This window comes from Uloborus diversus, chromosome 1 (assembly GCF_026930045.1).
Source record: "Uloborus diversus isolate 005 chromosome 1, Udiv.v.3.1, whole genome shotgun sequence".
NCBI lineage: Eukaryota > Metazoa > Arthropoda > Arachnida > Araneae > Uloboridae > Uloborus > Uloborus diversus.
Genome location: NC_072731.1, coordinates 231029966 through 231057856, shown reverse-complemented (window position 1 = coordinate 231057856; position 27891 = coordinate 231029966). Strand labels below are relative to the sequence as shown.

The window sequence follows — 27891 nt, the reverse complement described above, 5'->3', positions numbered from 1 at the left end:
GGTTAGAGCGATGTTTAATTGATGGTTTCTTGCCAATTAAATGCTTAAATAATTTTTTTAGTAGTTTCAAGTTACATATAAGCCACCTGTAGACATCATTTGACGAATATCGATAGTTTTTACTTGTGAATCGGGTTTAAAATTCGGCAAAACATAGAATATGTGGAATACAAGTGTGTTTTCTAGAGTTACACTCTTCTTATTGTTATTTCTTTTTCTTTGGGTGGAGGGGAACAGCTCCGCCATTTGAGAGGGTCTGGAAAGACATTGCCCCCCTCCCCCGCTTTCGGAAAATTGCTGTATTTCTATAAATTTCGCGCAGTTTTTTTGTCTTTCGATGCAATATGCAGTGACTGTATATGATTTAACCCCCCCCCCCCCTTTGCAGAAAAGTTTGAAATAACGGGACGAGGGAGGTATATTTTTTTAAATCCTGTTTAAAGCTTTCTAAGAATTTGATTATAATTATTTTCTTCGGGCGAGATTTTTTTTATTTTTTTTTAATGGTATAAGTAATTTTTTGTTTTGGGGAAGGAGAATTTTTCACTTTTCTCGATTGTGATGCTTGTTTGCATTGAAATTATTTTTTTTTTTCGAATGGGAGGGGGGGATGTTAGGTTACATTGTCCTTATTCTATTGCGAGTTTGATTGGGATATTTTAGTTTAAAAGTTTTTCTTCTGCGAGAACACACACGTAGTTTAAGTTAAACTCCAATTGAGCTCTATTCCGAATAGGAATAAAAACTATAGCTTGAAGAAATTGATAAAATTCCCATTGAACCTAGAAAAAAACTAATATGTATATCCTTGTCCCCCCCCCCCAAAGAGCAATTACTTAAAACTACGAGCAGCAAGAAGAAATATCCCCTCCCCCCGAAGAAAAAAAGAATTTAATTGAACTATGCATTGCAAATAGTAGAACAAACTGAAATTTTCAACGTATATTTATGTATATTGATATAAAAAATATGTATAACAAGTACAGTAAAGTAAAAATCCCCCGCCTCGGAATACAAAAAAAAAAAAAAAAAAAAAGATTAAAATACTCGTGACAATTTGAAGAAAACACGCAATTCTCCCTTTCCCCCAAAGAGCCCGAAGGAATGGAGTTTCATTAAAATATGCATTATTACTGGAACAAATGCAGAAAAATCCTCCCCCCTCCAGGTATCGCTGATTAGGCTGACATGGTCTCTCGTCTTCTAAAAAAAAGAATGCATACAATTCAATTAAAACTACTCCTCTTCCTAAAAAAAATAATAATAATAATTAAATTTCGCTCTAAACTTTAAAAGAAAAATCTCCCCCCCCCCCCCAAGTCATGATATTTCAAATTTCCTAGAGGGGTACGTGCAAAAAGGAAATAGTCAATGTACGAATATGTTGCGTCGAAAAACAGCAAAAATTACGCCAAATTTATTGAAATACAGTTATTTTCCAAAAGGCATGAGGGGGGGCAATACCTCTCCTGACCCTCTCAAATGTCGGACCTGTCCCCCTCCCCCCCCCAACGGAAAAAGAATTAACAATAAGAATAATGTATAACTCTAGAAAACACACTTGTATTTCATATAATTCTATGTTTTGCCGAATTTTAACCCGATTCACATGTAAAAAACTATCGATACTCGTCAAATGATGTCTACAGGTGGCTTATATGCAACTTGAAACCACTAAAAAAATTATTTAGACCATTTAATTGCCAAAAAAACCATCAATTAAACATCGCTCTAACCCTATTCCTACGAAGATCCTATGCTGATTCTCCCTTAGCAACGCGCATAGCAACGGCATGATTGGAAATTTCCCCGTGTTTCTGGCAACCACTGACGTCACACTAAACGTGTCTATTAAAGTGTTTTCTTGCTCGTTAAAGCACTATTATAATGTATTTTTGTTCTTTCAAGTTCCATATAGTTTTTCTCCAATTTTAGATCACAGACACTAATAAAAACAATACCGTTCTTTGCATGTGAAAGTACAGGTCTCTATTTTTCCGTTACAGGTACGTCGTTTGCCTTGGCGACTTTTTTACTTTCACTACCTAAGCAAAAATAAAAAAAATACTTTTACATTGTCACCATGTTTGCTTCTCTTTTTCTGATTTAACCTTTCAATGAGAAGCCGACTCTCGTCTGTCTCTCTCCATCTCTCTCTCTCTCTCTCTATATATATATATATATATATATATATAGAGAGAGAGAGAGAGATGGATATATATATATATATATATATATATATATATATATATATATATATATTATATATATATATATATATATATATATATATATATATATATATATATCAGGGTTAGTAAAAAAACCGTTTTTTTTTTCAAAAAAAAAAACAAAAAAAACCGTTTTTTTTGGTTTTAAACCAGATTTTTTTGGTTTAAATACTATTTGCGAGAAAAACAATTAATTTTCGGAAGGTAATTAAGGTTCCATGTAATTAACAGTTATTCAATAGTCACATTATACCTAATTTCTTGAATAATTAAAGAGATTAGAACAAAATCTTGTAACTAAATTAAATAATTAAAAAAACTTTCTGCGGGGAAATATTGATTGAAATGTTTGACTTGATTATATGCATGTATATATAGACCCTTTATGATACGAAATACTGGCTTCATTTTTTATTTCATCAAATGAAAGCCAGATTAGGTCTTTTTTTCTACCAGAATTAGACATTCTTTTTAAAACAATATGAGTAAGTAACTTGTGTAAACTGCACAGGTTAGCTAAGGCAAAGCAAATACCAAAATTCCAATTCCAATGAACAAAAGGGGGGGGGGGGAAACTAAGAAGTATCTGCACCCAATAGTCATAAAGCAGCATAAGTGTATAGCCAATCAACATCTTTTGAGCACACAGAATCCAAAAAAAAAAAAAACTCCAATGGAGAATGTAGTTTATATGTGAAGATTTATATATTTCTCAATTAATTTTTACACATACATTTGCATTTTGTTCTAGGAATTTAAAAATTTGTCTTTTAATATTCCTACATTATAATATAAGGAACTATTATGTATCATAATATGAAGTATAAACTTTTTTTTAAAATTTGATTCAAAAAATATTATTTGTGTTCACCTGCTGAACAAATCTTAATTTTTAGGTGCAAACAATTAAGTTAGACAGTTGATTACCTTACAAGTCAAAGTTAAAATTCCAGGAAAGTGCAAAATAAATGGGCAAAAATGTCACACCCCTGCAACAGGAGTGAGCAATATAATGGATTGCATCTACAATAAAAGATTCAATCCTTAGTAAATCTTAACTAATCATGCAAATTAAGCATAATGATGGAAGTTGACTGAAATTCTTGCTTTATGGCACATATATGAAATAAAAAATATATTAATATTTTTTTTCGATTAAAGCTTGTAATAAATTTTGAAGAAGCAACTTTGTAATTTTAGTATTTATCTCTGCAACTTAGCTACGAACTTAGCATAAACGGAATTTTACATTTTTCAATATGTGTGGGGAATGTTTTTTCAATGTAAAAAGATGTAAGTAAATGGATGCAAAGTCATGCATTCCATTCAAAAGCTCACATCTTCTTGCATTAAAAAAAGGGTTCCGTGTAATCAGTAGCGTGAGAGGGTCTCCGCATCGGGCGTAAATCAAAGAGGATTTCATAGTTCATAAAAAAAAATATTTTAATTCTTAAAATTTCCACCAATATATTCTAAATTATATTTAATCAAACAAATTTAACAAAAATAGAGTGCTCGATATTGCAGGGGCTGGAGGAGGCTACATAGATCATCTAAGACAAATTTTGCATAAAATGGATTCGTAGTTTATACACTCCTGTTTGTGAAAATTGCAACACCACGAAGAACTTACGCGAGTGAGCTGAAAATTACAGGAAATGTAAAGTAGGGCATGGTATGCAAATGATTAGAATTGCAGATCGGTAGCGCATGCGTATGCTGAGCATCGCCCTCTGAACGGCGGATCGAACCGAATATAAATAGACGGGTGTAGCGAGTATGTATGATTATCGGTGGTTATATGCTAGAGTAAACGTTAATTGAATCTTTACTGTGCCTCTTCGACGAAAGAAAGCGAAATTTGAGCAAATTTCGGAGTTTGAACGGGGCAGAATCGTTGGCATTCGTGAAGCTGGATTGTCTTATCGTGCAGTAGCCGCTCGTGTGCAGCGTAACAGCAGCACAATCATGCGTGTTTGGAAGCAGTGGACGGACGAGGGTCGGACAACTCGGAAATCCGGGAATGGACCACGAAATGTGACGTCAGCTCGCGATGACAGAAACCTGGTGCGTATGACACGCTGACGGACCGCACAGCTTCTTCTAGAAAATTGGTAGCACAGTGGTCAACAGCTACAGGTATTTCATTGTGTGCTTAATCAATTCGGAGACGTCTGCTGCAGCGTGGGCTGCGCGCAAAGATCCTTTTATACAGGATTCCTCTCACGAAAAACCATCGCCGCCTGCGGCTACAATGGGCCAATGTGCATAGGAGCTGGCGTGCTGATTGGCAGCAGGTCGTCTTTTCTGACAAATCCCCTTCAATTTGTGGCACCATGATAGCCGAATTCGTGTCAGGCGCTATGCCGTTGAACGGCACATTCCGGAGTGTATTATCGAACGCCGCAGTGGACGAGCAGCCGGAATTATGGTCTGGGGGGCCATAGCATATCATGGACGATCACAATTGCTAAGAATTGTGGGCAATTTGAACAGTATCCGATACATAAACGAAGTTTTACAGCCCCAAGCTATTCCTTTCCTGGGACTGTATTCCAGCAGGATAATGTCCGTCCACATGTCGCCAGGACTGTCAAATCCTACTTTGATTCGCAGCAGATACAGCTTCTTCCTTGGCCTGCATACTCCCCGGATGTGTCACCGATTGAACATCTGTGGGATTTCGTTGGCAGCGTCTCGCTCGTGATCCTCGTCCTGTTGCTTCGACAGACGAACTTTGGTTGCGCATACAAACAGTATGGAATACTCTTCCGCAGGCAGATATTCAAACTTTGTTTCACTCCTTGCCGAGTCGTGTAGCAACTCTTATTTTGGCGCGTGGTGGCCACACAATATATTAATTTCTATCTCTTTTTATTGTTTGTTTGATAATGTAATCATTTATTTGTCCCATTACCACTCAACTGTGTATTAAATTTCATTCAACTATGATGCTTCCTTCATAGTGTTGCAATTTTCACAAACAGTAGTGTAGATACAGCGAAACATCCAATCGAAATCCAGGCATGACGTCACAGTTTTTCCCTATCATGACGTTACAGGAGAAGGAAAGCTTTTCCCCTCTGACCGGAACGACGGTAGGAGATAAAATGTGTCACTTTGAATTTAAAAAAATGTAAAAAAAAAAAAAAAAAAAAGCTATTCCATATTTGTGAAAAAAAAAAAAAAAAACTGAAGAAGGTGAAATGTTTTGTACTAAAGTTTTAGAAAGAAATCTTTCATACTTTTTGTGGGATGGGTTTAGGAAGAATTAAACCCAGAAAAAGCGAAAAATTAAGTCTTATTCAAAATTTCATTTGAAAAATTGTTAAAAAAAAATCTGTCACGTATTTTTGAATTTTTTTTTTTGAAGAGGGAGAAATGTTTTAACTACTATACTAAATTTTCTTAAAAAAAGAAATCTCTCATACTTTTGGCAGGATGGGTTTAGAAAAAAGTTAAACCGAGAAAGAAACGCCAGAAATGCATAAAAAATTCAAAAATCGGTCAATCTTCAAAATGTTTTCGGTCATCATATTTGAAATTAAATTCCCTACTCTATGTAATTCCCTACTAAAATATTTTTCTGTCGCGATTTGTTAGGGATCTGTGACAAAGTAAACACAAAAAAGAGCTAAAAATTTGTTAAAATATATAATTAAGAATTTGGGCTTCCAGGTGCACACTCCCGTGGTACTAAAACCAAGCATAAGAAAAGAAAAATATATTTCAAAAGATGATGAGGTTAATGCGGATATTTTTCTAACTGACCACAATTAATTTAATTTTAGTAAAACCGATTGCAGTGCAGACACAGCACGTGTTTTCATCAAGTGCATTATTTTTAGGGTAAAAATCCTTTACCATCCCATACGAGCGGTACATTTTTGCTTACCAAACAATAGCTGCTAATTAGAACCTGAATTTGTAGTGCTTTACAATTGCTGGACGGAATTCAAGAAGTCTTCTAATTCAAGTAATAAAAGCAGTCCACCTTAAAAAGCACAACTTTTTCTTTTTGTCATAAAAATTTAATTTTTTGAAGAATAAATTTAAATCTGCCAATCCCGCGGGATCCAGGGATCCCACAGGATTGGCACTTTACAATCCCGAAATCCCGCGGGAGTGAAAACGTAGTAGTGGGTTGCAGAAATAATATTCGCTGTGCAGGTGACAACTATTCATGAAAAGTTTGCTGCCTTGTGTAAGTGTGCCTAACTTGAACGCAGTTAAAATAATTCAAAGCAAAAGCGATAAGGTTATTGAGCGATATTTCCAAACGATGAATCTTTAAGGTCAATAAATCCGCTAAGATCCGCTTATTAAGTAACGAATCTATCCGACTCAAAAATGGATTCTAGACGGTGTGAGGTAGCGGTATGTGCTTGTGGCCCGCGGGGCAGGTCGTTCACTGCCCAGTACCTGTACGCACCACCCGGCCTTCGACACAGGCCCAACCACCCTTCTTTTTCTTCGCTAGGTCGGCGTTTCGTTTGCGAAACTTTCCCCCTCGATCTCGCTCGTTTTAGTGTTTAGCCGGAGTGTCATTTCTGCGGTTTGGAAGCGAAGTTCGAACGAATGGGGTTGTTTCCTTCAGTCAAAAGTAGTACTTTTAGTCACTGAAATTGATAGAATAAGCAAAAAAAAAAAAAAAAATAATAAAAATAAAATAAATAAATAAATAAAATAACATGGACCCAGAAAATACTTTTCTTTTCCAAACAGTGTTTTTTTCATTAATTTTTTTAAAATGTCCAAGTTTTCAAACAAGGCGTGGTCTTGATGACGTCACAAATGATGCTCTTTGGCGCAACTTTCTACCGTGTTTCCACGTTATGATAATAAAGAAGCAAATTAAAATTGCGCTCTACGCTTGCTGTCAACAATATCGTTGCCAATACACGTGAGTAAAGATGCGAATTAAATATTTTGCTTTGTGAATAGCATTTCATCATTTGTGATGTCATTCGGCAGAAGCGTAAACAATGAAAGCGCACCAATTTAATTTTTTTTTAAATATTAAACTTTAACAAATTATTTAAGCTATCGTCAGATCCTATGTTTTTAAGCATGCTCTTTCAGAAAAAAAATACTTTTTAAAATTTTGGAAACGACCCCATTATCGCACATTTTAAGTCATTGTTCTATTTTATTTACATTGGATAGTGTTTCATTTTGAAAAATATCAATGTTGGGGGGGGGGGGGGGGGGGGGGTGCGGTTTTGGTGGGTCAATGAGAATATTAGTTCATATTTAGATTTTAAAAATTAACAAATGAGGATCGTTGTTTTAGAATTGCAGATGTGTTCATATTTCAGTTCTGAGACGCCATGCTTATTTATGCTGAAGTTTTTAAAATAATAATAGTGGGTAAATAAATTCAAATTAAAGTAAAATAAATAAAAAAAAAAAAAAAACTGACATCGAAAATTGCAATAAGGTGTGAATAATGTCGTAAGAGACTAAAAAGACATGCCAATATTAACAAGTTCCAATGTTGAAAAATAGGTTAGGTCAATAAATTATGTCACTCTCTGATAAGGGGGAGGGTGGGTTCTTGAAATTGTGACAGTTTCAGGGGAGAGGGAGGGAGTAGCAAAAAGTGTGACATCACGCATTTTGGATGAAATATACACGTTTTTTACAACATTTTCATGATATATCGTGGCGTGTGATGATTGGAGAGGGAATTGATAAAATGAAGTGTGATACTTTGTGACAAAGGAGGAGGGGTCAACTTTATTGAAAAAAGTGTGACATCATTGGGGAAAGCCCCTTATCAGATATAATTTTTAACCCTCGACGCACAAAGGAAGGGGGGTTATAAGTTTGACGTGTGTGTGTGTGTATTAGTGGCGGCGCAAGAGCAAAAGTAGACGTCAGCGATGCAGTTTTGCGAGGCCCTTTTAATCATAAAATATTCTCAGACAATTAATTGAATTCGTAGAACTAATTTTTGTACTAACTATTGGCACTTAGAATGAACGATTCACTTTTTAATTGCTATTATAAAAAGATTTCATGACTAGTAGCGCAATCAAAAATTTTTTGGTGGTGGGAGGAGAAGGCATATTGAAAGGAAAAAAAAATGACTTGATAGAAAGGGGGGTCCGGGGCTCTCCCCCGGAAAAATTTGAAATTTGTAGTTTACAAACGCCATTTTAGGCTTTCTTAGCTGATGTTAGGAGGGAAAAAAGGTACGGGGGTCTTAGCGGAAATTTCTAGAAATTGAAGCTTTAAAAACGCAATTATAGGTCATATTTATTGACTTAGGGCCAGACGCTGTCCCTGGTCGATTTTTCTTTTCTTTAACAGGTCGAAATCAATTCCTCCCCCATGCAAGTTCTCGAAATTGAAGTTTCAAAGACAGAATTTTAGACAAACTTTTACAAGATTTTACGGAAAGGAGGTCCTGGAGTTCTTTTTTGGAAAAATTTTGAAAATTATGATCCTAAAAACTTAAGCAATATATTCTATATTCAGGAGCTATTCCACGTAAACTTTTTATTAATGTTGTTAAAAACACCTAATTACTTATGATATAAAAGAAAGGCGATATGGAGACCCTAGCCCGAATATTTTCTGAAACTCAAGCCTTTAAAAACGCGTATTTTTTAATATTAGGCTCAATAATTTTTGAAATTCAAGCTCCAAAAACGCAATTTTAAGCGATTTTCGATGCTGTTGAATGTTTGGGGGCTTTCGGTTGGAAATATCTCGAAATTGAAGATTTGAAATTTCAGCTGCTCCATAATGCTTTCGGTGTGTCTGGGCGGAGGGGAGAGTTCGGAAGAGCAGCATTTTGAATATTTTCTTATTTTTAGACGAACTAGGAAAAAAGCGAAAAAAATAAAAGAAATAGGACGGGGGTGGGAGGAGTAGAGTTAGCTGATCAATAAGCTGTAACTATTGAATATTTTCAATTCAAAAGATTTCATTTTAAAAGAAATTTCACTAATGAATTTCTTTCAAAAAAAAAAAAAAACAAGAAATAAATAAATAAATAAAACCTGATGTAGAAACTTGAAAGAAGACGGATAATTGCAACAGTTTCAAATCTTTGCCCGCGTCGAAAAAATTGACGATCAGGCACTGCTCAAATTTGTAGTAAAAGGGCCCGACAGAATTCTCCAATTGGGCCCCGCATTTGCTAAGACTGGCTCTGTGCAGTCTCCTGTTCACGCTCTATTCTGATTACTGTGTCTGTTGTATTTAATAAGAGCTTCAACTGAAAACATGGACATTTCTTAAAACTTCTGAGAATTTTGCGAGGCCCTATCTGCGCGAGGCCTAGCGCCGCCACTGGTGTGTGTCTGTGGCACTCTAGCGCTTAAACGGATGTACCGATTTTGAAAAAAAAAAAAAAAATGGAGAGTTGGTTCATTTTACTGAATCTACTTTATGATTTGAAGTTTTTATTTTGAGCATTCCACTTCGATAATATGACGCTAAAAATTTATCCGTTTCATCACTAGCGCAGCCAGAAATACCTTTTGGAGGTGTTTTTGATCCAAAATTACTTCTGGAGGGTTGTTTTGATCAAAAATACCTTTTGGAGGGAGTTATTTAATGAAAAATACCTTCTGAATGTTTTTTTTTTTTTTGATCAAAACAGCCCTTTCATATGTATAAACTGCTGTATTAGAATTTGCATTTATGTTAAAACTAATGGCTCTGTGGGATGTCCCCCCCCCCTTCCTTCACTGTGTTTCATGCGTTAACCCGCGGAATCGCTCCGTCTAAAATTTATGTTCTTCGGAATACGGAAGGAAATCGTCCGTTTTATGATGTAATCCTTTGTTAGCCGACAGGATTTTTCAGCGTTTGTCTGGGCAATGACTCGCATTCTATTTTATGCTGTTGATTCTATTTGTTTCGCGACAGCGCGGTGAAAATTTTCATGTCCTTGTTATGTAATCAAGTAGTATCTCAGAAAAGAATTGTTTCCTCCTTGATGTGTTTTGTTTCCTCGTCTTTTCTGAAGCCTTTGAATTAGAATATGTATTAGTTTTAATTTGTTTGATACTCTATACGATTTGTTTTTTTTTTTTTTTTTTTTTCATTATTTTATTTGGTGGGCCAAAAACAAATATTTTAGAAATGCAATTTGTGATGGGGTCATTTCCAAAATTTTAGAAGTATTTTTTTCTGAAAGAGCATGTTTAAAAACATAGGATCCGACCATTTTTTAAATAATTTGTTTAAGTTTAATATTAAAAAAAAATACTTTAATCGGTGCGCTTTCATTGTTTACGTTTCTGCCGATGACATCACAAATGATGAAATTCCCCCCCCCCCCACACACTAATGAAATACCATCGAACAGTGAGGAGTGGTAAGAACAAAAGTGAGTGAACGTAATAACGGAGGAAATTTTTTAACTCGTTAATTTGTAGATGGGGAAAAAAACAGGATAAAAATAACAGCTGATAAAAAAATTAACACACAAGACATTAAAATTCAGTGCTCATCTAAGATTCAGCTACATCAATGTTAAATAACTAAGTTAAAGTTTCGATTTCAAAACAGTTTTGATCAAAAGAGCACTAATACGAAACTTAAAAAAAAAAAAAAAAGCATCAGAATTACGTAATTCGGAACGTAATCGGTTTTTTTTCCTATTTTTTTCCCAAAATCAAAAAGTCTATTTGAGCAAACGATGACAAATAATGAAACAAAACAAAGAAAGTTAGTTAATTAATTATGAAAATAAAGATGCTGTCCTATGTGAAACACACTAACATGCTTAGCATTCGAGAGAAATCTTGGTTACTCTTTATCTCCCCATTTTCTATCATTATATTTTCCCTTAAAAAGTATAACTCATGTCTGAATCAGTTTTCAGTATTTCATCTGCGTTGCCATTACAAGGAAATGTTTTAAAACTTCAAAGCATGAATGAAAACATGTTTTATGAAACTATAGGGCCATGAAAAAATAATAACCATGCTCTATTAATTGATGATTGCAAATAAATATACATATTGTAAATATTATTGAAATCGGTCTTATATGAATCGTTTGATAACCTGCCCAAGAGCAGTATAGTGCAGCTCTGGTTAGTTGAGCTCTGACCTTGACTATGTTTACATGTTTTAAAGGAGTTTAGTGAAAATTGACGCGTTATTGGCTCGGATTTTAGTTGGACTATTTTTGAAAAACTACTAAGAAAGTTTCTTAACTCAACTTAGTGCTAATTACTCCTCCCTATTTTACGAAACAGAAGTAAACATTGTCAGAGTCGGAGCTCAACTTCTCAGAGCCTCACAATACAATAATATAAACAGAGGCGCGTCGAACTAAAATTTTTTGGGTGGAGGAAAATTCTAATTTTACCGATTTCTATGGATCAATATTATCTCCAAATTTGCCGAATCGTCAGCAAAATTTGCGGAATAAGAAATTTTTGGGGAGATCACTGTGCCCTCCCCTTGCCCCTGATTGTGAAACGTCATCATTTTTTCACAAGCTTGACAGTTTAAATTTCGAGAACCCTTTTTTCCGTGTTTTTGAGTCAAGGAAATTTTGCTTCTTTTAGGGGGGGGGGGAGGGGTCGGCAGATTTCAAATCTGCTTTGGGCGGCATGGAGCTAAATTCGGCCCTGCCCGTAGGCGCTAATGTTAAGGGATTTGAACTGTTCAAAATTGAACGGAAAATTGTTCAAATCAAAAAAGCTATTTTATATACATGTTTTTCCATCAAAAACTGTTTCCTACAAAGTTTGTTTGAAGCAAATTCGCCTCTATGTTCGAGATTGCCTTGAATTTCCCCGTAGTTAACCAACCCAATGTTAAGTTCTTTTGAACTGCTCAAAATTAAACGAAAAATTGTTCAAATCAAAAAGTGAACTAATATGCTAGTATGTATATAAAATAGCTTTTTTGATTTGAACGGAAAATTGTTCAAATCAAAAAAGCTATTTTATATACATGTTTTTCCATCAAAAACTGTTTCCTACAAAGTTTGTTTGAAGCAAATTCGCCTCTATGTTCGAGATTGCCTTGAATTTCCCCGTAGTTAACCAACCCAATGTTAAGTTCTTTTGAACTGCTCAAAATTAAACGAAAAATTGTTCAAATCAAAAAGTGAACTATATGGGAATGAGGTGTCCTCGGCGAGATCTTTCAAACAAAAACCGTTTGTTCGAATTGGACTATTCAGTGAAAAGTTCTTAGGGAGAGGGGGGACAGACAGACATTTCCCCCCGTCTCAATATCCTACTTTCCAATTTTTAATTTTTCGATATTTATTTATTATTTTTTTATTTTTGACTTTTCTTTTTTTTGTTTTTCGCGATATTTTTAAGATGCATTAGCCTTCTTGCATGCTTTTTTCTTCTTTCTCTGACTTTTACTGGGAAATTAGGCTAAAAAGGAACATTTCAAGAGAGAGAGAGAAAAAAAAAACACTCACATTTTTAGCTTTTAACAGAGCAGTGGTATTCAACTTTTACTCGTCGACATTGAGTGCAAAGATGAAGAAAGAAATTTTCAAGTTAGTTGTTTTTTGAAAATAGGGCTGAACCAATTTACAATTGCTTGCAAAAAAAAAAAAAAAAAAATAAATAAATAAATAAAAAAATAAATCCAACATATTTTCTAGGTGCACCTATAGTTGGAACAAACCTAACCTGGCAGCTTCGCAATGCTGTAATGCAGCTTTCAATAACGCTATAGATAGAATCAAGGTAGGCTTCACAGTACTGCCAGGTTAGTTTGCCCCAAATATTGACAGAACTAAGCTTATATCATGGAAAGTTTTTTTTTGACTTTTATTTGGGCGGTCAGTTGCCTCCTCCGTTATTTCTGGCATTGAAAAAATAATACTTTTATCTATATATGGAAGTAGTTTTTGTTGTTTTCCGATTGAATTTGCATTGAGTTTGCACCCTGAAAGAATTCAAATGATGTGCCTAGTTTACCGGGTTATGACGCACAATCCCCCCCCCCCCTGGGACGATGCTAGACCATGGGGGGTCGCAGTTTGAGCATGGCTGCTTTTGTGCAATTTAAGTGTACGCAAAATGATCAAAAGTTACTCTCCCCCTCCTCCTCCTAAGTCATAAACCGCCGAGAAAAATACAGCAATTTAGTTATGAATGTCACAAAGTGCCATTGTTTCCCTTTCGTTAGCTTCTATTTTTAGTCGAGCTGCAATCGAGAATAGACTAGCCGGCATTTTAGCAATCTGAAGTTCATTCATTTGTTTGTAATCTAAATCGGCTTTCTAATTTACAACTAGTAATTCCAAATGTCTGAAATGGAGCTGATATCTTCATAAACAAAGAGCGTTTAGTGGTGGCGCTGAAGCAAGCAAACCCACGCTTGGTCGATCACAAACGACAGTTTAAACGCGAAGTGATTCCAGTTTTACTACTTTGTTGCCAGTTATACACTACTTGGGTTGTTTTGACAGCCATCTTGTCGGTCCCAGAACTTTTTTTGCTTCTGTTTTTGAATTTGTGCCAAGAGTTGTGTGGTCTCAAGTTTTTAAAATGTTTTCTCTTCTGTCGGTATTATTCTTGACCCGTTCTTCGCTTTGTTTCTCTCTCATTAAAAAAAAGGGGGGGGGGGAGGGGGGGGAGAAATCCGAATTTAGTTTAACAAAATAAAATTCCAGAATCCCCTGTTAAAGATCTCATGGGTCTCGAAATCTAAAACTGAAGAATTGGATATCGTCATACAAATAATAGCCGATGATCGAGTAACCCGTGTGTTTCAACAATGAAATTCGCGCCACGGCGTGGTAATTTGATAGTATGTTTCGGTAATGTTTAACATACAAGGAAAGGCTTTATTTTGACAAGACTGAACTCGATCCGGTAGCTTCACTGTTTTACTGGTAAGACAGTCATTTTAGGGGAATGAAGAACAAAAAAAAAAAAAAAAAGGGTCAACAATGAACGCTACCTACTGGAGTTTAGGGTTAATCCACTGGAGTTAGGGTTAAAATTTCAACTATCAAAATATCATTAAACAGGCAATTGCTTCCTTCAAATGTAGAAGAGCAGAAGCAATTTTCACCCGTCATACCTTGACGGACGACTTTCTAGTACTTAAATAAAGCTTATTTTCCATGCACTATTTTCCTTGTAAACAATAGATCTCAACCCCCCCCCCTCCCCCGTAAAAATTAGAATCCTTCAAATCGATTAAATGCGTTGCATTTATCTATCATGATTTCATTATTATTAAATTTAATGACTGAATGCGGGCGGCTTTCTAGTTTTTGAATGGTAGTGAAAAGTCCAGCTAGCTCTTATACAAATATAGATTACAAAAACAGTTTCTTAAAAAACTTTTTTGTAAAATTGTGATTCCCCCCCCCCCCCCTGAAATGTGTTCTCATTATTCTTAAGTACTTTGGACACTGAGGTTGTCTTAACTTGAAAAATAAATTAAAATTAAAAAAAAAAAAAGATTGAAAAGGGTAACTAAAAAAAAAAAAAAAACTACGTATCCATAAGTGTATGTTGTTTGTTTCTTTGTTAGTTGTAGAAATTTTCTGTGAAGGGACTTTCAACAAAATTTTAGAGGTACTCACACGGCGACACCGCTTAAAAATATTGATATGCTAGCAACTAGACAACATATTTAGTTTTTTGGAAAATTGTCTATTTTTTTGCATATAGTTTTATGAACATTGAGTTCGAAAAATTCTACCATCTGTTAAAGTTTTGAAATTTATAAAAATATGTCTTAGGTGAAACCGCTCGAAAATTCTTCAGCAAGACTATTGACCGCTCAATGCACAAGTATTTTCTAAATATTCTCAAAATGAAGTAAAAAAAAAAAAAAAATGAAAATTAACTTGAATTCTGAAATTTGGAATTCAAATTATTTTTTTTCGCAATCACGAGTTGCGACAGGACCCTGCTCATTGGGGGCTATTGTTCCTATAAACGGCTCCTGTCCCCCCAAGCCTGCCCCTCCTCCTGGGCGGCTACGTATGTATAGTGTGTGTGGGCAGGCGTGTGTGTAGGCGCACGTGCGTGCATGTGTAAGCTTGTGTGTGTGCGTAGACCTGTGTGTAAAGCACGTAGGCGTGTGTGTATGTGTGTAAAGGTTTGTGTATAAGCGCGCGTGTGTGTGTGTCTGTGTGTGTATGAGCGTGTGTGTCTGTGTGTGTATGAGCGTGTGTGTCTGTGTATGAGCGTGTGTGTGTGTTTGTATGAGCGTGCGTGTGTGTAGGACATAGATGCCACCGTACAGGAGAAACTGATTCCAGGAGGCAGTGTTCAGAGCCGCGCTTGCAGAGGACGTGGGCGGTGGTGCTGCATAGTCCCATGGTCCAAGCTGAAAAAGGCACGGACATCAAAAACGGTCAAATAAGAACAATAAGCACAATAATCGTGATTGCTCAAAAAAAAAAAAAAAAAATCCCCCAATTTATTCTAATTTTAATTCCGAAACTTTGAATTCAAATTATGTTTTTCGCAATCACGAGTTGGGACAAGACCCTACTGATTAGAGTTATTGTTTCTAGAAACGGCTCCCCCCCCCAAGCATGTCCCTCCTCCTGGGTGGTTACGTGTGTGCACGTAGGCGTGTGTATGTGTGTAAAGGCGTGCGCACGTAGGGGAGTGTATATGAGCATGCGTGTGTAGGACATGGACGCCAAAGCCCAGCAAAAGTGGATTCCGGTGGACAGTGGTCAGGACCAGCCGCGCCGCCGCCGGTGGACGGTGGTGCTGCAGCCCTGGTCCAAGCTGAAAAAGGAACCGGAACGTCAAGGACAGTCAAATGAAAGCAATAAGCAATCGTGATTGCTATAAAAAAAAAAAAAAAAAATTGACGTGAAAGAAGAATTTTTACGAAAGTGGATTTTAATGATTAATTTAACTTAGACCCGAGAATTTTTTCTTTTTAAATTTCTTTCTGAAATAATATCAGTTTTTTCATAAATGTTTCAGTACTTTCTCTTCATATTTGACCACCTCCTCTATTGTCTTAAAGTGTCACACTTCACCTCACCTCTCCCTTCCCCTTGACACCTGTCACGCTGCATTACATAAATGTTATTGTGTCAGAAATGCGTGACATACCACCTCTTGTTACCCCATCACTTCCTCCCTCTTGTCACAAACTCAAAATTCATGAAACCCCCTCCCCTCAAAGCGGGTCATCAATGGGGTTGTTTCCTTCAGTCAAAAGTAGTACTTTTAGTCACTGAAATTGATAGAAAAAGCAAAAAAAAAAAAAAAAATAACAACATGGACCCAGAAAATTCTTTCATTTTCCCAACAGTTATTTTTTAATTAATTTTTTAAACTGTCCGATTTTTCAAACAAGGCATTTTCTAGATGACGTCACAAATGATGCTCTTGGCGCATCTTTGTACCGCGTTTCCACTTTGTGATAATCAAGAAGCGAATTAAAATTGCGCTCTATGCTTGCTATCAACCGTATTGTTGCCAATACACGTGAGTAAAGATGCGAATTAAATATTTTGCTCTGTGAATGGCAACACAGAATGGCATTTCATCATTTGTGATGTCATCGGCTAGAAATGTAAACAATAAAAGCACACCGATTTAAGTAATTTTTTAAAAATATTAAACTAAAAAAAAATATTTAAAAAATAGTTTGATCCTATGTTTTTAAACATGTTCTTTCAGAAAAAAATATGTTTAAAATTTTGGAAACGACCTCCATTGTTTTAAGATTTACAAAAAATGTCACTCAAATTTTACAATAACTGTAACTGAAATGTATGTTTCTCCATTTAAAAAAAAAAAAAAAAAAAAAAAAAAATCCCATAATAAGCCTCAGTTTTGCGGTTTGGGCGTAGTTGCAGGCAATTTCTCGAAAACTGTGAGCAGTCTCATTAATGTTCGACATCGAATGCGTACGCCCGCGTAACTATACATTTTTTTAGACTGAGTTTGATTTATTAGTGGCTTTTCCCCCTTGTACCCTGCGTAGGTTTTACGTCAAAAACATTCATTACCTAATCTATTCATGTTAAACCTTCGTAGCCTAACTCTTATTACATTTTGATTCAGTATAATCGGACTAAAATTGATCTATTATGCGAAAAGAAACAAAAATTCGATATTCACACTTTTTTTTCCCATTGTACATTTCATTATATTTTGTCATTTCCATTGTGGGTGTTTTTTAGCTGTAGTATTTTCTTCACGGCGTCCATGGGCAGAACTACACTAAAAATACAGATATTTGAACCTGAAATGTATTTCAACTGGAATATTTTGACTGTGCTAAAAGTACTTAAGTATAAGAAAGTTCAATCTCATTGGTGCGAAACCTTTTTTCAGAATTGAACAAAGTAATTATCATTTTTCAAATCTGTTTTAAAAGTTTTTGTGCTCATGTGTTATTTGTTTCCTTTCTATACTTGTCCCGTCCATTTCTTTTATAAATTTTCATTTAATTTGTGATTCATATAGTTTAAAAAACAAAATACAGTGAAACCTGTGTAAGTTGACCACTTGCGGTGCAGTACTTTGGTGGTCAACTTGGACAGGTGGTCAACTTACAAAGGGTTTGATAATATGATTCTCAGCCAAATTTGGTGCATATTTATGGTCAACATAGACAGGTAATCAACTTACAAGGGTGGTCAACTTTACTGGTTTTACTGTATGTGACATTGAGAGATCATTTCTGCTTAAGGAGGAATTTCTGAGGAGGAAGATTTTTTTTTATATTCGCGCAAGGGCCTATACAGAGGCCTATACTGTTATAGGGGTTGTAATGCAGAGCCGTCGAAAGCTGGGACGGGCTCCTTGTCCTTGTCACCTAGCCCCACAGAACTAATAAAACTTACTCTACTCCGAGGCCAAATCGGGTCCCTCCAAGTGCCGGGCTCCTAGTTTCATACGAGGCTGACATGGCCTTTCGTCGACCCTGGGCCTATATCAATCGTTGCACGTTATTGACAAAGCAAATTGTTTTCCCTCACTCACCCCCAAGGGCGTGAGCAGAAATTTCGGGGCCCGTCACAAATGACTTTTACGGCTCTCCTCCATAGTGTTAACCCCTACGTCACTACATATATCTCATCCCTTATTTTGAAAATCCCAGGCCCCTTTCAGGTTCGGGCCAGCAGGTGTCTCTTCTCACCCCTCCCTCCTGTGCACGTCTCTGCTCACTCCTATTTAAAAATAGATTTCTTTAATTAAATTGCCCATCAGACTTGAAAATGTCAGAGTCAAATTAAACGTCTAGTATTTTTTACACTTTAAAACCATTGAGAAGGGATAAAAATGGAAGGAGTGAAGCTTTTCACACTTGAAGCAAAGATCCCAAGTCACATGACACATTTTGAAGCAAAATATTTTAAGAAATCATCTTTATTTTACTTGTTTCGCGCAAAAGGTGTCAACCATTCGTCGTAGTTGAATCATGTGGCCTATGGTCTTTGCCTCAGCTTTTCCTAAGCCAATTACTAGACTTAGCTCCCTCCAATTGCTAATTTCTGCTCTAAGCTTAAAACGAACAAGTAAATAAACCAGTTTGCTTGATATCTTACAACTGATGTGCGATAAATCAGTCGCACTGTTTCTTCACTTTAAATTCATTTAAAATTTTAGGTTGTCGGAGCCTATCGGCATTTTTACCCTTTGACTATGTACCTTGAATCTATGTGTCGAGCGTATTTGATTGTAGTTTTGAAAAAAAGAAGGTAATATGCTCAGAAACGAGGCATCGTTCGAAGCATCTTTAAGCCAAAGGCGTGGTTGTTTTACGAAGCATCAAAGGCGCCGGGAGATCATTAGTTTGGTGTTGAGCAAACATGGGACAAACCACTTCCCTTTAAATGGGTGGGACATTTTAAAAGAACTATGCTCCCTAACCCTTGATAACCTTCAGTGTGAGCTTAGTTGTCGTTTTTTTCTCTCCAATGATAGGAATAAACCGTTACCTCTTTCTTTTCCTAACTGATCTATGACTTCAAGATTTTAATCCCGAACTCAAATTGCCCATCAAAACTCAAAACAACCAGTGGAGAGAGTTTTTCTTTTCGATAATTCGCAATCCCATCATTTCCAAGTTTTCCTGACTTAGGTAGTGCAAAGGGTAAGGTGTTTTCAATGTATAAAAATTTCATGAAGGGAGAAAAAAGAAATACATTTAGAACCAGGTTTCCAAAAGCCAGGGAGAAGGAGGACAATTGCCTCTCCTGATCCCCCAAATGACCTGGCTTACGTTGGAAGGAAGATGCTTTCTTTTTCTCACTGGGAAGCATGTTCGATCGACCAAAAGAGTGACAAAAATTAAAACGTATTGGAAAAAAAAAATTAAAAAAAATATATACTAGCACTCTTCGTAATGCACTCAAAAGGACAAATTAATCCAAGAAAAAGGCTACACAAACGAAGAAAAGTGCGGCTCAAGTCATGCAGAGAATGTTTTATCATTATCTAGCTTTCAATCATAAATTTGAATGTTGAAACATGCATATTTTTCTCAATGGGAAAGTTTGGTTTGAAATGACTTGAGCGCACTTTTCTTCGTTAGTGAAGTCTTTTTCTTGGAATAATTGAAAACTACAGGAATACTTAAATTGTCCTTTCTGACCCAAAAAAATTATTTTGCCCTTTTGAGTGCATTATGAAAAGTGCTTATTTATTTGTTGTATTTTTTAAAAAATTCTGTTATTTTAAAGTTTTTTGTTTTCAAACGAAATTTTATTTTAGAATTCAATTTTATAGGATTAAGTTAAATTGTACCTTAAGATTAAACAAATCATTTAGTGAAATTCCGAAGTCTCTAAGTAGTCTAGTTGCTGAGATATAAGCAAAAGAATGGTTCACAACTTACAAGTTACTTGTGATAAAGATCCTACTATGTCTCTTTACTTAGCCCCGTTATCGATTATTGGCATAGATGAGGATAAAAACCCTAAAAAAAAAAAAAAACAACGACAGTGAATAAATTTCCTTCTTGTTCCACAGAAGCCTTGGTTCAAAATTTTCATAATGATTACTATTAACAATTAACATTACTGCTGCAAGGCAACATAATTTGTAACAATGAGTTTTATATTTAAACAGTTCATGAGGGAATTACATGAAATTTGTTGTTTTCCATCCTAACCGAAATAATTTTTTTATTTTAGAATTTTAATTTTTCAGAGTTAAGTTGTACCTTAAGATTAAGCGAAACATTTAGTGAAATCCCGAAGTCTCTAAGTGGTCTAGTTGCAGTGGTCTAGTATAAGCAAAAGTAGGCCTCAGATTTTTCCGTGACAATCAGGCCAAATATAATAAAAGTGCTTAATAAAAAAAGAGTTATTATTTTAAAGTTCTAATCTAAAATATGATAATTAGCTTGAGCCGTACTTTTAAGAGAAGTAACTGTTAAACAATTAGGTTTTATATTTTTCTTCTTTTCTTTCAACCGTAATTGACTCGAAGTGTTTCACTAGGCTTTTTTTAATGTTTGCTTTTCCCCCCTACTACTGTCCAACCACGGATTGTATGAAATTTTCAAACGCCCAGATAAGACGAATCTATCTGAATGAGGGGGAAAAGTAAAAAATTGATGCCGGTATTCCGCTTATTTGAATGAGACTCTGCTTTTGCAAAAGCTGGCATCGCTAAAAAATAATAGATTCGTCGATTTCGGCTGTAAAACGGATGTTTGTTTTTCCATACAATCCGTGGTCAGACAGTAGTCTGTGAGTCACTTCTGAATACTATTCAACTTTTTCTTAAGCTTGAAATACTGAGCTATTTTAATCATTTTAAATTATTTGGAGACCAACTGGGTTAATTGACACAGGAAGTTTTGGAAGAACCTTTCTTTTTTTTGAACTAGAAATTTCAAGTTGCTGTTTTTTTTTCTTTTTTTTTCCTACCTTAAACGCCATGAAATGTGTTATCAATCAAATAGGCGTTTTTCATTTTAAAAAGTTTAATACTTTTCCATTTGTGTGTTCTACTTTTCCAAACTTAAAACAATAGCCAGATCCAGAATTTATTGGTAAAAGAAAACACCTCAAAGTGAATGGCCAGTAGCCTTCATTGATCCAGTCAATCAATAATGCTAAATACAATTGATCAGTTTCTTACACCTATTGGGAAACAGGTGTGGCTTGTTTGCAAAAGCAATCTTGAACAATTTTCGATGCAAAGCGAAAATAAATATGAGCTTTGATTAGGGCCAAGGTAAATGGTAATGAATGAAATAATTGTATAAAAGCGGTAATGCGTATCGCGTCATTGCCCAGTAATAGGTCATTCAAGGAAGCCGGTGACTTTTAAATGTGAAATTTCAGATCATCTTACATATGTAATTTGAAGCTCTTGGAATGAAAAAAACTAATTAAATGCTTGTTGCTCTTTTGCAAATTATGTTGGAATTATTAGAATAATTGATTTTTTTTTCCACGTAACCGTGATGACTTTATTCACATCAGATTCTCGTTTCTCTTAAAATCGCTTATAAAATTTATTCCCCCAAATCCAGTTTTTAAAACATAGTTTTTCATCTTTCATGCTCTGTACCGAGTTCATTTTGCCATTTAAAAAATGTTTGCTATAAACTTGCTTTATGGAAAGAAAAAAAAAGAAAGAAAACCAACATTCATTTGAATTTTGACGTCTTGAATTTTTGAATTATGTTTTTTGCAATCACAAATTGCGATAAGATCTTTCTCGTTGAGTTTCTTGTTTCTACAAATGGAATGGAATTGGATTAGCCAAAAAATTTGTCCCCATCATATTATGAATGATGATTTTCGAGAATAGGTAATACGAGGCATATCCATAAAAAAAGAAATGGTTATTAGATGCAGAATACAGATAAAGATTTTAAGGCCGATATCCAGCTGTATCCACGAATTATAAAGATTATTTACAGCGTAGGAACGTTATGTATTTTTATTTCTTATCAATCTTAAATGATGGGAATTAGTAATCTAGAGATTATGAATTCTCAGATGAAGTTTTGCAGTTTGCGTTCATCTACATAGGTGTTTTTTCCTGGTAAAACGTAGTTTTACACAAGGAGCCCTTTTTTAATAAAAAGTCTGCTTGTTTAAAGCCCTAAAATTGCCCTAAGCCCTAAAATTGCCCTAAGCCCTTAAATTGCCCTAAAATAGAATATGAATAAAATTAAACCGCACAGACGATTTGTAATGGGTTTGTTTCCTTCAGTCAAAAGTACTTCTTTTAGTCACTGGAATTGATAGAATAAGCCAAAAAAATTACATGAACCCAGAAAATACTTTCATTTTCCCAACAGTTATTTTTTAATTAATTTTTTTAAATGTCCGATTTTTCAAACAAGACGTGGTCTTGATGACGTCACAAATGATGCTCTTTGGCGCATCTTTCTACCGTGTTTCCACGTTATGATAATCAAGAAGCGAATTAAAATTAATCTACGCTTGCTATCAACCATATCGTTGCCAATACTCGTGAGTAAAGATGCGAATTTAATATTTTGCTCCGTGAATGGCAACAGTGAATGGAGGCATTTCATCATTTGTGATGACATCGGCAGAAGCGTAAATAATAAAAGCGCTGCGATTTAAGAAATTTTTTAAAATACATTTAACTTAATTATTTAAAAAAATGGTCAGATCCTATGTTTTTAAGCATGCTCTTTCAGAAAAAAAAATACTTTTAAAATTTTTGAAACGACCCCATTGCGACAAAAATTTCGCTAGCTAAATAAATATTAAGAACAACCGTTGTCATGGTAATCTAAAAATTCAGAGCAACATCAACTTTGATCAAGTGAGGATTATAAGCAATTCGGGATTGTTCAAAAAAAAAAAAAAAAAAAAAGAGAGAGCGGGGAGGGAGGAGGTTAAAAAGACTAACTCAAAATTTATCGATTGTTGATTTTTCGTCTCTTTTCCCAATTCAAAATTTTCAAAATTGTCATCATCACGTAGCTGTGTTCTGTTGGCACGAAATTCGATTGACAACTGACTTTGTTTAAAGTAACAAATGAGGCAGTGAGAAGCAAAGGGATGTACGTGCCAGAATTAAAAAATTTGAGATAATCAGTAAAAATGGTAGGTGAACCTCTCCTATGTTTTGTGGCAAGAGATAGTACTTGAAGCCCCGGTAGGTGCTGCTATGCAGCATGATTTAGAAAAAAAATTCAACGAAAGCCTACCTAGGACCTTAGCTTTAAAAACGTTTTACTCAAAAGTTGAAAATGTTCTCTTAGACTTAGGTTCCTCCATTTTGTTCTCACTGCCTGAAATGTAACTATTTCTTGTTAGTGAAAATCGTATGACATCGGAAAACGACGTAAATCCACTCTTCGATGAAATTTTTGTTTTACGCTTTATTCATCCGTTTTATAACATGAGTTTTCTTTTTAACAAAATTACTGTTTGTAATTTAACGGGGCATTCCAAGGTATTTTTGACATTTCTGTAGAGTCCGTAACGTGACCTTTTTTGCCATAACTTTTTAGTTTACTGTTTGATTAGCATATTATTTTATTTTGATCTTTTCCTACCAACACACCAGCTCAAATTAAAATAATTTGCAAATCAAACGGTAAATTAAAAAGTTATGGCAAAAAAAGGTCACGTTACGGACTCTACATAATTTAAAAAATACCGTGGAATGCCCCTAACACTATTTTGTCGCAAAATATTTTTAAAAATTAATGTCTTTTTTAAGTTTTCATTTTATTAGTAAGTAAACTTACATTTTCTTTTTACGGAAAGTTGGACTTATGCCGTTTTCTCAGTGGCCCCTTCAAGTGCAAATGATTATTCTGATAAAACTCCATGGTAGTTACCTGCAAATTTAATCATATCTGGCGAAAATCTGTCGTACCAATAAGTAAAATGGTAACTCGAGCAGTGGCTTACTAGGTGTTGACGGGAGTGGCTCTCGGCAGGGGCGCACCAGCAAGAGGGGCGGTATTTAATGGTTTTTAAGTAAATTGCTTAACGTAGGAAAATGAGAAAAAATGGAGCTAAAAGGGAGGGGGAAAAAAACTGATGCTCAAAAAAAGAAAGTGACAGCGAATTCTGCATGATTTGAGCATTTTCTTGGTCAGCTTAATGCATCTGCACAGCAGTGGCGTATCTTGGAGGGATGAGGTATTTTTAATAATCATAATAGAATCTTTGTAATATTGTAATATTTCTTTTTTCTTTCTTTTAGTAAATGTGTAATTTATGTTTATTGTGCACACATACTTTTGATGTTTCTAAACAAAAATTTCAAAATTTCCTTTAAGAAATGCATTGTTATAAATTTAACTGAAAAGTGTACCCTATCTTTGGTTCAAGACCGAACACTATTAATGTTTCATGCTACAGTGTTACTGTTATTAATTTTGTTGAATTTCTGTGAATTGGGCTGGGGGAGGGGGGCATAAATAATCCATCCCTAAAGTTCACCAGAAGTGCTGGACCCCATATATACGGCACTGAACTCGATATAGGGGCATTCCAAGGTATTTTTGACATTTATGTAGAGTCCGTGACATGACCTTTTTTGCCATAACTTTTTAATTTACTGTTTGATTAGCATATTATTTTATTTTGATCTTTTCCTACCAATACACCAGCTCAAAATAAAATAATTTGCAAATCAAACTGTAAATTAAAAAGTTATGGCAAAAAAGGTCACGTTACGGACTCTACATAAATGTCAAAAATACCTTGGAATGCCCCTATATGTAACTTTCAATTTTTATTGCGGCGTATTTGAGTCTAGTTTTTGGTATGTTCTATCTCTTCCTTTCCAAAAGTCATGTGATTAAACTTGGTGATTACCATCATATTGCCGCTTCTTTTCCGAGCATCCGAGCAGCTGAACGTTTTGCTTTTAAAATGTGAAAAATGCTTTTCGAGTTCTCTTTGAATTTCGAAACTTGATGAGCAACCTAGTTAGTTACACACATCTGAACTACCTTCTGCATTTTGAAGCTTTTGTTCTAAATATTCTTCGTTTTTACCCTAGAGACAAGCAGATGACCGCATTCTTGCTTTCCATTTTTTTCCCTTTATATTAACAGTAGCAATCATTAGCTGTTCTGTTCTTCTCTTCCTTTAACACCATGCTCATTGTCTCGCATTTCGTGTTTCACAAGGTGCACATTAATATGAGTATAAATTTGCATTTCCCCGTAAACTTCCGTTTTTGAGCTTAATGATCCGACTTAGAAAACCTGCAATAGATACAGTAAAACCTGTAAAGTTGACCACCTGTCTAAGTTGACCGCTATTTTTGAGCACAGAATTAGATCTGTACCATGTAATTCAACCTCTATAAGTTCACCACATAAGTAGTGCACCGCAAGTGGTCAACTTACACAGGTTTCACTGTAATCGAGTTAGCTCTGTATTCTCTCATCTCCTGAGCAGCCAGACTTCTCTCTTAATGCTTTTTTTTTTGGTCCAAGGTCGTGATCAGATTAATAAGGTAGATTTTTTCCTGGTGGAGGCGGGGAGTCATTACCTGTACCGTAAATATGTATAGAGTGGTGTGCAATATTATTGCACCTGTTGTGGGAAATACCTTGTGATATTGCTAAAAGTGGAAAATCGCATCCAGTCATTAAATTTAATAATTATGAAATAATGATGGATAAATGCAACGCATTTAATCGATTTGAAGGATTCTATTTTTTAAAGGGGGAAGGGGGGAGATCTATTATGGAGAATAAGCTTTGTTTAAATACTAGAAAGTCGCCCGTCAAGGTATGACGGGTGAAAATTGCTTCTACTCTTCTACGTTTGAACGAAGCCATTGCCTATTCGGTGATATTTTTAACCGACTTCAAAAAGGAGGCGGTTACCAGTTCATACCGTATGTATGTTTATTTTTTTTGTTTGTCCACTCACAGCGTCTCACCTAGTGGACCGATTTTGATGATTCTTCTTTTAATGGATAGGGGATGGCTCAACTTAGGTCCCATTACTTTGTTTGACCATATTTGTTCGTTAGAAAAAAAGTTATGGTCAAAAAACAGTAAATTTCATGTAAATTTCCCTATTAAATGATTAAACATAAAACCCATTGTTTCAACAATTTGGTGCCATGCAACAATAATATTAATAGTAATTGTGGTGATAATTTTGAATGGAGGCTTCTCTGAAGCAAGCATCAAGTTTCTTCAGTGTCATTGCTCTATAGTGGGGGTAAACCTAACGTGGAAGCGAGGTTTATGCTGTGATTAGGAGCTGCTTAGCCTTCACAATGCTACTAGGTTAGGTTTGCTTCAACTATAGTAGTATTTTTTATCGTTATCAAGTATGCCAATAACAGATGATTTGGGCTGAGTAAGGAGATACAGGATTGCACAAAAAGCAAATATGCTGTGAAATGTAAATTAGTTAGGGAAAACGTAATATTTAAATGGTTATAATTAATTTAACACACAAATGAATTCCAGCGAGGAACAAAGATAAATTTTTATTGTCAATCGCTTAAAGTTTAAGGCGTGTTTTTAATTTTTTACTATGGAGCATTTTTATGAAAAAAATAAGGTAAAGTTTCGTTATAGTAACTTCTTAATATTTCTGAAATACATTTACACTAAAAAGAATAAAATAAAAATATTTTGAAAAAAAAAAAAATAGAACCGGCTTCAAAATTGCTCTAAAAAGTGAAAAATAATTTTATTCTTTAAACACCATCGATAATGCTTTTAAACATAATTTTTGAAGTTGGCGCAAAAGCGATAGATAAAATCATTCACAGCCATAACTCAACTACAACTATAAATTTAACCAGGCCCAGTTTCTTCAATACCACATGCATTGCGCATTGATGACAGCATATTTGAGTAACGATATAAATGTTTCGTTCCTAACTTTGGATGATTTTTTGATAACAATATGAACGAAGCATGGTTACAATGGATTTTACTTTTTGTTTTTGCGTCAACTTCAAAAATTATGTTTAAAAGTATTATCGATGGTGTTTAAAGAATAAAATTATTTTTCACTTTTTAGAGCAATTTTGAAGTCGGTTCTATTTTTTTTTTCAAAATATTTTTTGATAGTTGAAATTGTAACCCTCACTCCAGTGGATTTACCCTAAACTGCAGTAGGCATCGCAATACATATTATGTAGGGGTGGGGGGGGGGGGGACATGCACTCATGTACTACAAGGAGTGCTGTTTTTTTTTTTTTTTTTTAATTTTGGCATTTGCACCCTTCTTTTAGGTGTTCCCTATTATTGTGACATGTGTGTGTGTGTGTGTGGTTGGCTACAGACGTGCTTTTCTACGCATAGAAATTGCCTAAAATATACTTTTGCTTAAATAGATTAAATCCGCCACAAATCAAACTGACTGTTATCAATTATCATAAATGATTCCTATTTTGATAAAAACGAAAGTGTAAATGCTTTTATAGAAAAGTCATCTGGTGAACAGGGCAGCATGCGCTTTGTATATGAGAGAAAAAAGACGGAAAAAGAAGAGAGGGAAGAAAAAAAAAAGAAGTCGCTCTGAGTATGACGAGTTTGGCCTCACCAGACGCTAAAGAGACCCGTTCACCTTGCAGAAGCGGGGGGGGGGGGTAGATTTGCATAGGTTCACTTGGGAAAAAGGGTTCTTGTATTCATCTTCCATATTTTTTTTGTGTCGAAGGTGGTTCATATTTCATAGGGTCGCCTCCTCGGGAATTAGGGCAGGAACGGATTGAAAATAGGCGAACTTCTTTCTGTCTTTACCCCCTCTTTTTTTTACATTATTATTA

General features: G+C 35.1%; 1 protein-coding gene across 1 annotated transcript in view; it reads right to left on the bottom strand.

Annotated features, from left to right (window-relative positions):
- Positions 1–27891, bottom strand: part of LOC129219224 (growth arrest-specific protein 2-like) — a 113047-nt gene that overhangs the window by 43980 nt on the left and 41176 nt on the right. The gene's annotated exons all lie outside the window — the stretch shown is intronic.